Here is a 15,286-nt window from a genome sequence, read left to right as displayed (position 1 = left end):
CTTGACTTTTTTTGCAGTGTCCAGTGGTAAGAGTATTACAACTATTTTTAGGATGGGGAGAGCTGAAAGAGGAAGGAGGGCTTGTCTGAATTTATAGCTAATCCCAAACAAATGAAGAAGCAGGAGCCTTCACTTTCTGGAAGCTGGCACCAACAGTTTTTAGAGCAAACAAACTTGGAAAAATGAAACCATTTTGGAGCAGGAGAATACTTCCTGTGAGTTTGAGGCTGTCCTGCAAAAATCAAAAGAGGCATAATGAGAAAAGAGCCAGAACGATGTTGGCTGCTGGCAGCGTTATCTGAATTTGGATTGAAATTTCTGTGGGGTTTGAGTGAATGTAAAGTTATTGTAAAACTTGCCTGAGTTCTTGAGATTCCCTAGTCAGCTTCTGTTTACTTGTATTCTGCTGTCTTGAATTTATTTTTCCCCTCTTGGAGCAGTCAAATCATGAAACCTTTGAGGTTGCTTTCAGGTCTGCTATTTCAGCATGGCTGGAGGGGAGGAGGAGAAGCAAAGATCACATTCTGTTTTTGAAATGTGTTGTCTCTAGAATATCACCCTTTGGCACTGCTTTGAGGAAATTGAGATATAGTTCAGTGTAACTTGAATGTAGAGGTTTAATACTTTTTTTTTTTTTTTTTTTTTCAGAGCAGTGGCATTCCTTTGCCTTTTACACTCCAGGTGCACTGGGTTTTAGTCCCAGTTGTATAGTGTTGCAATGTAGTGTGATGTAAAAGTAGAAGAGTGCAACATAGTTTACATTCTCAATCTGCGTCAGCCAAATCTTGTTTCCAATAGTATGTCGTAATAAGTTAGTGATGGAATCTTTGGAGTTGGAAGGGATCTTTAAAGATCATCTAATTCAACTCTCCTGCAATGAACAGGGGCACCTGCAGCTCGATTAGGTTGCTCAGAGCCTGATCCAGTGTGACCCTCAATGCCTCCAAGGAAAGGACATCCACCACCTCTCTGCATAAGCTGTTATAGTGCTTCACCACCCACAGAATCACTAAGGTTGGAAAAGACCTATAAGATCATCCAGTCCAGCCATCCACCCGTTGCGAAAAAAAAAGTTTCCCTTATGTTCAATCCAAATGTTTCCTCTTCTAGTTTGAAACTATTTCCCCTTGTCCTGTCACAACAGATCCTGCTAAAGACTCTGTCCTCTTCATTCTTATAATCTCTCCTTAGATACTGAAAGGCTGCTATCAGCTCTCCCCAGAGCCTTCTCTTCTTTAGACTAAACAGCCCCAGCTCTCAACCTGTCCTCATTGGGAAGGCATTCCTTCCCTTGGATCGCTTTTGTGGCCCCACCCGGATGTGCTCCAGCAGCTCCACATCTCTCCTGTACTGAGGGATGCACATCTGGACACAGCATAGAGCAGAGAGGCAGGATCACCTCCTCGACCTGCTGACTGCACTTCATTTGGTACATCCCAGAATATGGTTGTTTTGTTAGGCTGTGAGGGCACATTGCTGGCTCTTGTCCAGCCTACCATCCACAAGTAACCCCAAGTCTTTTTTGGCAGGGCTGTGCTCCATTCATCCATACTCCTACTTGTACTGATAGCAAGAGTTGCCAGAACCCAGGTGCAAGACCTTACATTTAGATTTATTGAACCTATGGGTCCACTGCTTGAGCTGGTCTAGGTCTCTGAATGGCATCCTGTCCCTCAGGTGCATCAATCACACTGCACAACTTGGTGTCATCCACAAACTGTGGAGGGTGCACTCAGTCCCACTGTCAATGTCATTGATGAAGGAAGTATTTTAAGCAAGAAGCTTTAGAACAAACTCTTAATCATCAACAAAAATTGTGACAAACCATAGCATTCTTAAAAAAGAAGGTATGAGCAGAAAAAACCCTCATCATATGGATGAGATTAGCTGGTAATTAAAAAGCCAACCAATTTGAGTTAAGAGGTGGATTAATTAGATAAAACACTGGGAAATCTAATTTACTCAGCAATTTATTTTTAATCCAAGTCAAGAAGATCTTATCATGGCATCTATGAAGCTTGGAGGAACCCAGTCAGATTTAATTATACTCTTGTGTAATGACCCACATCTCTTAAGTTTTATGATTGTAATTTATTTTATTTATAAATAGCTGTATGTTTAAGATCTAAAGAGAGTATAAGACTATTCAGTAGGCAGTTTTGATGCATTAATACTGAAACTGCAGGTGGAGACAATTTTATGCTGTTATTCTTGAAATACAACTGTTGGCCTGAAGTACCAAATTTTCTTTATTCCTTCCTATGTACCAAAAATCCATTTTCTTGTTCAAGTGTTAGAACTGTCTTTTTTTTTTTTTTTACTACTAAATGTTCAGAGGAGGGGTAAGACAATGAATACATATTCCCTGTGTAACACTATGTGCCTTGAAGGCTAATTTTCTTGCAAACTTTACTAACCAGATCCCCTAGTCAGAAAATGCAGGTATCCAGAGTTAAAATTGTGCAGAACTGAAAGTGGATATTAGTGAAGGTGCTGCAAATAAACTCGCTTGTTCAGGACTAGATAAAGCTCTGCAATAACTAGGAGCTCTGCAATATGGGTACACAGCAGCTATTTTATTGAGTTTCCCCATATGACTTGAAATATTTAGTTTAACTGCCCTGAGCAAACAGTCTTGTATTGATGCAGTTTTCTCCTATTTTACGGAAGTACGTGAAGGTTAAGCATCCTCAGGCCTGTGGCATGGTTCACAGGGTAATCCAGGATGATGTCACCCCATCCCATTCCTGCAGCAGGGCCTGTGCTCCAGCTTGTGCATCAGGTCCCAAAGGTACGACTTGTGTGGCTCCTGCCAGCTATGGAGGCTGTGTAGGTACTTTGACTTTAAAAGGAGGGGGAAACGTGGGTATGTGTTTTTTTTTCCATTCTGCATCTCGTGTAAACGAGGTAACTTTTCTTTGACTGAAAAATATATGTGAGAGGCTGTAAATGCGGATTCTTACAACTCTTTAACAAACCTGTTCTAAGGTGAAGACTGAAGAACAGAAACCAATGTGCTGTCTGTGCACTGAAACTTCAGAAGTAGAGAGTGAGGCAGATCTCAGCCCAGTGAGGACTGGGGCACTGTTTTTGAAGGAGGAGACTTACTGAAGAATACATTTTTGAGGAGAGAAATCTCTTAGACTTGAGTTGTACTTCTTTCAGCCATAAATGCATATTCTAAAAGAGGCAGAAAAAAGTTCAGGGATGTTAATTGTTAAAACTTTGAAATGTTTTCAGTTAGGCTATTCTTAAATCTCCAGTCCCCATTACAAATAAATAATCCTTCAGAAAAAAGATAGAGACTATCCTAAGAAGGTATTTTTTTTTCAATTTGTCTTCCATTAAAACACCTTCAAAACCACCTTCATATCCTATTTTTTTTTTGCATGAACTGAATGAATTTTTAATATACCTTTCAGTTCTGCAACCAACTCAACATATACATTATTCATGTGGATCTGCATCTCCAGATAATTATAAGGAACATCCTGAGTAATGTCAGAGGTGTTTGTGCTAGCATAGGAAAGGTGAGTCAGGAAGCAAGAAAAACTTCTTGCTGCTCTGCTTGTAAGTCAGCTATATCCCAGAGAGAGCTTGCATGGCCAGGAAAGAAGTTGTTGTAACCAGACTTGTTCAAAAATAAGTTTTTTCCCAATACTCTGCTTTTGTGGTCCATTCTTAGTATTTCAGTGGCTCTACAGATCAACTCTAGATGTGCTTAGGTACAGCAGCTAGATTCAAGATAAGACATTCTTCAAGTGTGTGTTTCATATCTATGGGCATAAGATATAAGATTTGAATGTTTTCAACCCAATTGTTACTTCAGAATTACTTTAAGGAATTCAAAGTGAGGTCTGTCTTTGACTTCCAATTGTACTATGTGAAACTTTGGTAAATGCAGCTGTGTTTGAAGACAGCAGTGTATTCTTTAGCTGGATCTGTGCTGTGTTGGCAGGTTGTGTTTTCCAAAATTACGTGAAAGAGAGACTGTAGGCAGCAGTGCTCTTGTCCTGCCATTCCATCAGTGCACATCTTCATCATCTTGAACGCCATCCTGTGATTAAAGGGCAAAAGGGGAGGGAGTGGTAGCTGGCTGATAGGCATCAGTGCTTATGCAGTCTGTCTTATTTGCTAAGGCTGCCAGTAATTGCACTGGAATGAAGATACTCAATAATACTTTGTTCCTGTGAGATCACTTTTGAAGAATTTCATAGAATGTACTGTAATTATGATGGCCACAATATGTGATACTGGATTCTGCTTCAAGAGCCAAAACTAGTGATTTAAAAGTGCAAATCATCCTCAGGCTCTGGAAGAATAGGGGGAAATTGATTAGAAAGGAAAGCTTAGAATTGGAAACTCTTAAGCAGAGGTTTACCGTGCTATGGAAATGTGCATTCTTGGCTGGTGTTACCCAGAAGGCATTCCCCATTCCTTGATGAAGTGAAACGAGCCTCTGCAGACCAACAGACAAGTGGGGCTGCAATAAATGTAAGAAATATAAATGAAAGGCTACCATTTAGATGTAGAAAAACAGTTTTTAAAAGATTAGGGAAACTGAAGACATAGAAAGGAAAATAGAGGCAGAAGGGGAAAGATTTCTTGTGTATTGGGTGGGGAAAGTTCTGATGTGTTTCTAAAAACAGTTGTAAGCAGAATTTCTAGAATTTGTATAAATTTTAATAAGAATGCACCAAAGTTAAAAGCTCTTGGGAAATGCCTGAGCTATAAGTAGAAGAATTTAATTAAAGTCCGTCCTACAGATTTTTTTTATTTTTTTAGGAAAATAACCCTAGGCAAGCCCGGAGCTTCCTTCGAGATTACAACTTAAATACAGCTGCATTAATTTAACTCCTATAAGCTTTTAAAAGGTACTTGATTAAGAAGTCTAGTGTTTTGGTTCTGAAATGTATGGACTAGAAATGAACAAACTGATCTCAAAGGTAGATGCTAACAGGATATTGTTTGTTTCATCTAAGGTCACTGATCAATGTCAGTGATTGCAAAGTAACATAACAGCATTTTTTAGCAATTGTTTGGAACTGACATGTGAGTTAGGGGAGGGATAAATAAAGTTTAAAACTCTGGCATAGAGAAATGTCCATCTTTTACCTGGTTTCTTTCAAGGGTTTTTGATTTACTGGAGGAAAACTGGATATTTGAAATATTGAATCATGATTTTCTCATAGAATGTGTCCAGTATGTTTGTATGTGAGCTTTGATAGGTATAGAATGCAATGTACCCTGGAGGAAAAAAGCATCCAGTAGGGACTTCTGTAGAGTGATCTACTTGGGCAGGTGAGTACTGGAGCAGCCAAGGACACATGGGGTTCTGGACAATAAAGAGCAAGGCTTTAAGGAAACTGGAGAAGCAAACAGCTCACTGCTGCATAGCCCTGGAGAATCCTAAAATGGAGGCTGCAAAATTAGAGGGATTAGATGTTTTTCTTTCAGTAGTAGCTTGCATGTTATGTCCTCTTACTGCCATCACTTCTACTTGGCAGCCAGGAGAACTAGCAAGTTCCCTCCTTCTTGTGACACTTCCATTCTAGAACAAGGGACTTCAGTATATCTGGCCCATCCATTGCTAAATCATCACTTCCAAGGAAAGGGATGCATTTCAGATAACTTACCCAGGGAACTAAAAGCTGAAAAATACATGCTCTAAACTGGATTAAACCTCTGCAGGCTTTGTCCCAGTTTTCTCAGTTAATTTTGCTAATTTCTTCCCCCTTGATAGTTCAATACCTCACTGACTTAAAATGTGCTGTTGGCTTGTGGTACTCTCCTTGCTTTAGCCTGTCCAGTATGTTTTCTCCAAGTACCTTTGATTTAAAAGGCTCCAGTTTTTCCTCTTTTGGCAGGCTAGCTCCTTCAGAGTACTCAGATAAATTTTCATGCCCTCTAAGTCTCTGACCAGGTGATAGCTTGCTCTTCTTGACTGAAATCATGTCTGGATTGACCTTAATGCTTCTCCCTCTGTCTCTGGAGTTACCTATTGTCTCTTGACTTGAAACAGTGCAACTGTTCAGTATTGCTGCCTGAAGACTTTTAATTGCATTGTTGATTCCTTAGCTTTCCCTGCTGGGTGCCTGAGCTCTGTAGCTCAGGTCTTTGCTGTTTTGCCCTTTTACTCTTTGAACTCATCAATTTCCTCAAGTTCACTGGCCCTACTGGATAGCTTCACTGACTATAGCTTCATTCAGTGCAGCTGAATCCTTTGTAATGATATTCAAACACTCTTCTGCCTCTCATCAGCAGTTAAGTGTTATAATGCATCTTTTTTCTATTTAATTTTTTTCTGATAGCCCACTAATCTATCACCTAGCATTTTTCTGGCCTGCTTCCAGTCTGTAAATATTGGGTGAGTTTACCTACTGGTGCATCAGGCCAAAATTACTATTGCAGTGCCTCTTGCTCAAACCCAGCCCTTCAGTATCTGCAGATATTTACATATGTATGGACATCTTGCATTCATCACAGGTTATTGTCTTCAGGAGACATGCTTGAGATTGGGATGTTTTTTTTAATTTTTAAACTAAGTTGAAATCTTGATGACTTCTGATAGCTTGCAGTTGTTGTTTTTGATTTACTTTGATTATTTGACTTTACTGCACTTGGAACTGTTGCCAAAATCCAACAGGATCTTGCTAGAAGGGAAACCATATTCTTGTATATTATCATTACACAACATGGAAATAGAATTGAAGACCTTTGGTCTTACTGTTGTATCTAGCAGAACTTCTGTATCTTCACTGCTCCACTAATAAAAACAGTAGATGCTGGAAAATGTTACAAAAAATGAATGAACCAATGGCCACCACTAAGTGTGCATTATTGTAGTTCTTTATATACTAATTGACAATGTTTCTGCAAAATAATGTTCATTATGGATAATTTTGTGGCCACTCTAATTGATGCTATAATGCACTCAGGAGCTTATTTGCCAAAATGATATAATAACAATATGATCTAGTGCTTGGAAACTAATCTTAGATCATAAGTTGATGTCATTGCACCAGCTAACAGGGCCTACAGAGATCATCTGTATCCAACTGGTATGGCTTTTACTGTAGCCTTTTCCTTAGAAGGGCCAACCTAGGACAACCTATAGACAGTCTATATAGATATATGTATACGTATGTATGTATATGTATCTATGTACTGTCAGGAGAAGACAGAAGAGTGCAATCTGACCATCAAGCCAGTTGAGTAGGTAGATAGAATGGCTTGTTGGAGGAGAGGAGACTGTTTTCTTTTTGATTCTGCTGCCTTTCACTAATACCACATTAAAGAAGGGGCTACTGAGGAGGCAGTCTGTGCTGTCTGGTTCTGTGCAGAGTTTGACATAAGCTAAGTTGCCTCTATTTAAGGAACATAAGGGTCTTCAACACTAATGTTTCTCATGATGAATAGCACCTCAGAGGGTGAGAATCTTTTCTATATTTGTTTTGCTTCCATATTTGAGTCAATAAACTAAAATAAATACAAAAGTTAATTTCCCTCAGAATTAGGGATACTCCTGCATATCTACCTCTGAGGAGGTTTTGCACATTCATTTGTATCCTGTATTTAATGTTAGGATTTTGTGAAAATAATTGTTCTAAATAATTTCAAGGGATCTCATTTTGCTGATAAAATTTGTAGGACAAAAGTGGCAAAAGGCATGGGGGGATCCCCAGCAAGAACAACTGCCAGGCTGCTAAGCCAATTTGATATCTGTCTGATTCTTTCTTTTGTCAGAAAAAATGGTTTAAATTAGAAGAGAATCAAGTCCACTTGAAGAAACCAAATATGATCATGTTATACTGTGATTTAAAGGAATAATTTACACTGTGCAGAGAGAATGCCTTAAAGTTTTGTGAATTCCTACGCTAAAAATTTAGAGCTGTTTTGTTCATCTGTCTTTATTTCCATTTGAGAGCTGATTTTGGCTCCATGGGCTTATAATTGAAATTTGATGTTGTTTGTTCATATTAAAATATCGTTGATATGCAAAATGGCACACATGACTGTATTTGATTTGTAAACGGCTGCTTTAAAATGGATGATCTTGAATATTAATGAAAGGAGCTTTCGAACAAATTGCCGTTTTCTTTCCCTCCCCTGTCCCCTCTTTTTGATGTTGATGCAAAAGGTTTGACAGCACGGAAATTATGAAAATAAGCAAATTCATTTCATCAAGTGCACCATTAATTTTTCATTAACAATTTGAAAGGCAGTGCCTCAGCTCTTCATATATATAGTGTCATGCACCAGTTACTCTATATAGTGTACTCTGCCTTGATTTCTGTAGGCTTGTTGCACAGTCTTATCATAAGTTATTAAGAAGTTTGTGTCTTCCTTAATCGGATCTTTTTGAACTAATGGAACCATTACCATTCCTGCTCCGACTATCTGGGCTTTCTGAGCGATGCATTATATGCAGTGCATGTTTTTGTCAGAGCTTCATACAACGTAGTTTTAGAGCTAAATTAAAGTTCCTTTCATCCATTAGCTGGAATTTCAGCTCGTGCTTCTTGCTCTGTAGAGCAGATAGTTTTATTTCATTGGGTGCTGATTTCGGTTTTTAGACATATATACTCTAAGTCTTCAAAAGGAGATTAGAAATTGTATTGCAATGAACTTCTTGACAGAATTTGGCCTTGGTCGTCAAATAAATAAAAGGTAAATATAAACTAGATCTGGTTTAAATGCAAAATGTGAAAAGTTTGAAGGTTATCCTGACATCAGTAACTGCAAGGGATAAAGATGAAGTCAACACAGCAAATTGTTGCTTTTGTATCCCAGAAAGATTTCATATAAATTTCTTAGGCACAACCTGTGTTGCTTTGAATGCAAACCTAGGTCCAGTATCTAAGGCCAGGATGTTGTTCAGAGCAGCTTCATGAGCCAATTGGCTTTGGGAGAGCAGAAGCACTATGTACCTATACATACGTATACCTCCTATGGAGGTGGGTTTACTGATCCTCACTGGACTCTTAAAGCCGTTATTTTTGGTCTCATCTCATGCAAATTTAAAATCTCTTTACAAACAAGTTCCAAGTGTCTTGTAATTAGATGCATTTGAAAATCAGTAATGTCTAAGTGATGTTGAAAAATTATTAGCAAACAAATGTCTGATCAGTTACACAATGGAGATTGCATACACTGCACTAATCAGATGGAGGGAGGCTGTTAGCAGCAGAAGTCATGCAGCTTCAAAGAGAACAACAGATGCCCAAAGACAAGGTTGATAATAAAATTGTAAGCATCCCTGTATGTGTAATTTATTCAGTTTGCTGTGCTCTTTATCTAATTTGCCATATGCTATGGGATATAAATTTTGTGTATGTGTTCTTTTTTTCTCTTCTACTCTGATCATTACACAAAAAGTACTAAAATCTTTACCAGGAGAATGCTGAGGATCTGCTGAGAGCAAGGACGTTTCAGAGTTTCTTCCTCTTATTATAACACAGGCCATTGAGTTCATCAATTTATGATGGTAGTATGTTGTGCAGGCTATGCTAGGCTAATAATTTGTCAATAAATACACTGTCTAGGCCTGATAGCAGAAAAGGGAAGAGGAGACTGGGATCTGAAACTTTTTTCTCTGAAAATGTTTAGGGGGAGGAGAGACAAAAGGGTGAAATACATGACTCCTTGTAGGGCTGACCTGTGTGCAACAGTGTGTGCTGGGCTGTGCAGAGCACGGGCAGGTGCTGGGGTTGATGCGGTGGCTAAGCTTGAGAAACAAATGCTGTGGCCACAAATGTATGAGGATGTTTGGGATTGTTTGAGTAGCAGAAAACTTCTGCAGTACCCTCTTCTGCCAGCATCCATGAGATGTGCCTTGCGTTGGTACCAGGGACATTCCTCCCCTGCAACTAACTGAAAAATTTCTGGATTCTGTTTCTAATTCACTAGTGCTAACTGGTTGGAGACAGCAGAGTCAGTCTGTGTTCTATGTGCTAAGGAGAGCTGCCTGCCATGTTTCCCTCCCCCCCCACCAGAATATGGGAAAATGATGTCAGAAATGGTAGGGAGCTAAAAGCTAATAAGAAACATCTTTCTTCTCAAAGAACAACAGAACACTCAAAGGCAGATCTGAAGATGTGATCAGAATGCATAATTTAGCAAACATTAAGGAATATGACTTGAAATATGAAGAAACAAAGCCTGCAGATAAATTAAATGTCCAATTAAGCTATCTGGCTGCAAAGTATCTTCTTGACAGACAATTAGTTCTGTGCAAGTCAAACATCTAGCTATGAATTCATATAGGGCAGTTAAAGAAACCAAACTATATTTGATTTGAAGAAATAGTAAATTCAAAAGAATATAGAAGCTTAGGTTATATAGATTTCCATGCAGCTATTTCACTGCACGAGGAAGAAAGCATTTTTTTTTTTTTTTTCTATATGACCCTGTAGTACCTTCTCTCAATGTCTCAATTGGAATAGAATTACAGCATTGTCCTTCTGCCTGCAAACAGTGCTACCATGCACTATTCAGCAGTGTGGGGCATCTCAGATTTTGTCATCCTGAGATTGAGCAGTTGGAGTTGTCCCAGGGCTGGCCTGTTTCCCCTTGAGCAAGTGAAGAGGGAAGAAGGGCTAGGGATGAGAGATGTATCCTAAAATTAATCCTGATGCTCCAGCTGCTTCTGGAGGAAGCAGGAGAGAGGGATCATTGGAGAAATGAGATGGGACAGTATCAGTTTCTGTAAGATTAACTCAAATTTGGAACCTGTCAAGTGTTTAACCTGAACGCGTATGTTACTGCTGCCTCGTGTGCCACCAGCAGTTTCCCAGAATGCCCCCTTTGAATTCTATCCTGAAAAACCTTGACTATTAATAATTTGAGGTAAAATTGTCTGTGATGCTGTTTGTGATGTAGAACAGAAACCCCGTTGGTGTTTCCAAATCTTCCCACCCTTTTTTGATTCTCCTTTTCCTTAAGAATTTGCATTCGATCTTCTTATTTTATGAAATAAAAAAATATAGATGTACAAGAAATTCAAAGCAAGATCTTCTTTTTCAAGCTGAAAAATGTAGGCTACTCTTTCTAGTACGTAAATAATTGGGCGCTTTTTTTCCTTTTTCCCCAACCTCTGGCTCTGGGCATTGCTTCAACCTGCCCGAGGATCTGTTCTGTTCCTCATCCCTCTAATGCCAGAGGTGCTGAGAAAGAAGCTTGAAAAGCCCAAGAAAAAGACCTTTTCTGTAGCTGAAGAGTTTATTGGCTCCTTGTTCACTTGTGTTCCTGGAAGCAGACTTTTTTTCTGCACCCCAAAAGTATTTCCTAATCTTAAAAATTGGCTTTCTCCATTTTAGTGGTAGAGAGCCATATGCATGAATAGGTTGTTGACAAGCCAAGATCCAGTCTAACACAAGCTAGAACTCCTGAACTGTATGAAGTTCAAGAAAAGCAGTATTTAGACTGGAAGCAGCAATTGACCATTAACTATATAGTGGTGCTGTTGAGGTACTGCTATAATAAATTGTTTTGACTTTATGAAATGGTGACATAAAGAAAGAACATTTGGTTTTAAAGCATAATTATCCCATTATTCTACTTTCTGAATTTTGTTTTATGACTCTTCCTCCTAAAATTTATTTTATTACAACCATGAACACATTAAGCCATAAAGAAGTCTATCCCATGGGCAAGTGTTTGCAGTTTTAATGTATTCTTTGCATGTGTAAGACAAGCAGTATATTATGTGATGTGTGCAAGGGCCATAAGCTTGGCTAGCAATTGAAAACGCTAATGTAGCTCCATAATCACAGTTCAGAAGCTTGTACAGGTTTACACATGAAACCCTTGCTGAGCAAACAGATCACTTGATACACATAACACAGCTGTAAGACCTGGTGGCTTTTTAATTTTTAATTAAGGAAATTTTAGAAAAGGAACAACAACAACAAAAACAACTACCAAAGAAGCACAGTTGTTAAGTTAAAAAAATTACTATTCTTTGTCAAGTAGCCTGTTTGAGATTTCATTTTGGGAAGATGCTGAACAGAAGATCTGAACAACTTTGGAGTTACTTATGGGAAGTAAAATTGACAGTGCTTCTACTGTTTGTTCACTTATGTGGAGGTTGAGTCCCATAAGATTCTGTTTGTGGTTCAGAAGCACTGTCTTCTGTGTCCAGAGGTTATGTGGTTGTAGGCATGGGTTTAGGAGGGACTGAATCACTAACTCCAAGCAGATACCCACCCTTCAGACTTTTGGGCTGTTAGTGATATAAAGATGTAAATAAGCCAAATGATGAGGATGGCTCTTCTAATACAGCCTTACAGAAGAATGTGTCCTTTGATCACCAAGGGACTAGGAAGGTTGACCTTCAGAATAACATGAGCTACGGCGTTTCTCTGAATGACCTCCTGCTCCAGCTCTCCCAGCTTGTTGGATGTCTGGCCTGTTCTCCCAGTCCTTGCCTCCAGGGCTGTTGCTGGAGGTGGGTGTTTGTTGCAGGGCTGCCCAAGTTGTGGTTAGATCAGATACTGCTCTCTGCTGCCCAGTTGCTAACTGGGAACAAAGTACAGTTGGAGTAGCAGCGGTGGTCAGATTGCATTTCTGCCCCATCAATTGAAGTAGAAAGTTGTTGACATCACTGAACACCACAGAGTTACTTTCTATCTGAAGACAAGCTTGAGAATGAAATGCTTGAGAGTAAAATTCTGCTCGGAGTTGCTTCTCAGTTTGGATCCTCTGCCATAGGAAATAACAAAAAAAATAGACTGCAGGTCTATCTGGTAGACTGGTGAGCTATATTCACACTTAGCTGCCTTAGTATAATACTAATAAGACCTTTTGTTCCCGGCAGCCACTTGGAATCTTAAGAGAGATTAAGCTCAAATTTACCACGTGTCCCTAGTGACGGTTATTTATTAAACGTTTATTACACAGAGAAATGATTCATTCCTCTGGCCTGTTGACTTCTATAGATACTACATAATTACAGCAAGTCCTGTTATGCAAAGGTTCTTGTCACTAAACCTAAGGACAAACTATCTTCCCATTACCAATCCAAGCACTTTTTCTTCAAGGGGTGATAACAATCTCTGGGGCTCAGCTAGGGCTCCAAACCTCAAGCACCTCTCCCTTAGACCTTTTATTCCCTGCCCTTGGCTGTATGGCTAAGTGTAGAAGTTCTTCCATCATAGACATGCCTCCTACATACTGCATTGTCCTAAATTGTGGCTGCAGACTTCTGTCTAAAAAATGGCTTTCCTAAATCATGGTAAATGAATTAGTGCAGAGCAGATACCTGGTATCTATAATACTATAATGCATGTGACAATTCATATTTATTAGACAAAATGACAAAGCAGGTAGAAAGAAGAAAAGAAACATCAGAAATGCCAGCAGTCTCCTGGGTGTGATGGAATGTAGTTCATACCAGCCTTTTCCTCTCTCCCTGATCTCCAAAGTTATCAATTAAGAGACAATCCACAGGCAGCTCCTGTATAACATCATCTACAGAAGTAAGTTATAGTCATGAAAAAGATTTATTCACTGTTCTGATGATTACCAATTCATGGTATGATGAATTCTACGCACCTGAAAAGGAGTAGAAGTATACTGACATTAAGAGTGAGCTGTATGTTTAATGCTGCTATAAATAATAAGTAGTAAAGTCTTTGTAACCGGCAAATAATAATTAAAGGAGAGCACTGAGATGTTATGGAATACATATCACCTACAGAAAGAAAAAAAAAAAAAAAACACCTTCCTTTTATACTCTGTATATAAAGAACCCACTTAAAGCTTGTTTACTTTGACCTAATTCTTTTAGGATGGTAAGGAACTTGTGGGCCAGCATGTAGACCACCTCGTAAGATACATTATTCATAGGGGAGTATTGACTTGTGTACTACACTGCATGTGTTATCCCTTAAATTTGGAAAGCCGTCATTTATCTTCTTCATAGCATGACACTTTCTGAATCTTCATGAGTGCCATACTCACCAGTTGCCTGCTCTCTTTGGAATTTAGCTGGGTGTTTAACCTTGCCAACATTTCTGACTTTTTATCAGGAAGATTGCCTTTGAAAAGGGTAATCTGTAATAGATGTCTTCTAATGATTAATGCCACAGAAAAAGTAATGGAAGGTTCTGGGGAATACATACAGAGTTTTTCAATTAGAGATCTGCTAACATATCAATTAATTATCAGGAAGTTAGTCGATCAGGTATTATCCATTTCAAAGATGCCAGGTTTTCCTCCATCTACTCCTTGCTTTCAGAAAATGTTAATTTAAGGAATACGATCTTTCCTGGGAATTAAAGTGAACATAGCTCTCACGATGTTCTCATATCATAGATTTGGTACTGGCGAGATCAGTCGGTTCCCAGCTGGAACTACGTTGTGCAGTTGGTGTGGCTGGTGCAGTCTGATCCCATGAGAGTGGCTCTGGAAGCAGGCAGTGTGGGGTGGAGCAGCAGGAGAGAGTTGGATTTGTTTTGTTTGGATTTAGCTGAAGTTTCTTTGATGGAGGCTACATCTCTCTATGGGACCCCATGCTGAGCAACGTGGGTGAACCACCTTGGGGGGGAGGACAAGAAGGGGGAAAGGGGCAATCTTCTGTTGCTCTCTTCCTAATTCATTTTTGCTAGAAGCAGTTTATGCCATGCTTTTCAATGCTGTTAATAAAGAAGCCACCCATTGTCCTCCAAGCATAGAAATATAATAAGGGTGATTTTAAAAAACAATTTTTCATCTTCTTATTTTAACAAACAAATAACACATACATCTGTTTGCATTTCTTTTGTTATTTACTTTTCCAGGTGAAGAAAGTGTGAAAGATGACATATTTAAATTTTTGTTTTGTTCGTTTTGTCTCTTTTTTTTTGCTTATTTCCCAGTTGTCAAAATTTCTGGGGGGGTTAGGATAAGTTCTATGAGGTCATATATAATTTTGCTTTGCTGTGTGATGTAGTGCTGTTCCAAATCCCATGGATAGAAGTGGGAAGCCTCCAGATGTATGTTACAACTATGAGTTGTGATGAAGGACTTGCTGTTCCTTTAGCCTAAAGAAAAAAGTACTACTGCAGTGTGTTTGCTTTAATGGTTAGTAACTTGTGCTGTCAAATCGGTCTCTGGGGATTTGTAACAGTGAGAAAGAAACATGCTGGACAGATAAATATCTGGATATAGGGGATAACTGAAGAAAAGAATATCCCTTCCAAGCAGCTTCATCCACCTTTTACTAGGGTGTGTCATTTCTTACTACCAGTATAATTATTGTGTAAAAAAAAAAAAAAAAAAAAAAAAAAAAGACTCTGATACATTA

At 38.9% G+C, this 15,286-nt stretch overlaps 1 protein-coding gene and 1 long non-coding RNA gene across 11 annotated transcripts in view; one reads left to right on the top strand and one right to left on the bottom strand.

The window, feature by feature from the left end:
• The window catches only part of LOC149915756 (uncharacterized), a 184,827-nt gene that overhangs the window by 22,306 nt on the left and 147,235 nt on the right, over positions 1-15,286 (top strand). The gene's annotated exons all lie outside the window — the stretch shown is intronic.
• On the bottom strand, positions 363-5,505 carry LOC116237538 (uncharacterized). 3 transcript variants are annotated; one of them, XR_016471701.1, is made up of 4 exons: positions 5,247-5,505; positions 4,382-4,483; positions 2,979-3,180; positions 363-491 (listed from the first exon to the last, which is right to left on the bottom strand). It is a non-coding gene; the product is annotated as an uncharacterized LOC116237538 (long non-coding RNA). The 3 variants fall into 3 exon arrangements; XR_004168758.2 differs by having other exon boundaries at positions 5,294-5,505; XR_016471702.1 differs by lacking the exon at positions 363-491 and adding an exon at positions 2,392-2,922 and having other exon boundaries at positions 3,109-3,180.

The sequence above is a fragment of the Phasianus colchicus genome, chromosome 16, assembly GCF_987193195.1.
Source record: "Phasianus colchicus chromosome 16, bPhaCol1.hap1.1, whole genome shotgun sequence".
NCBI classification, from domain to species: domain Eukaryota; kingdom Metazoa; phylum Chordata; class Aves; order Galliformes; family Phasianidae; genus Phasianus; species Phasianus colchicus.
Note: the sequence above shows the minus strand (reverse complement) of the source record. Positions and strands in the feature narration are given on the sequence as shown.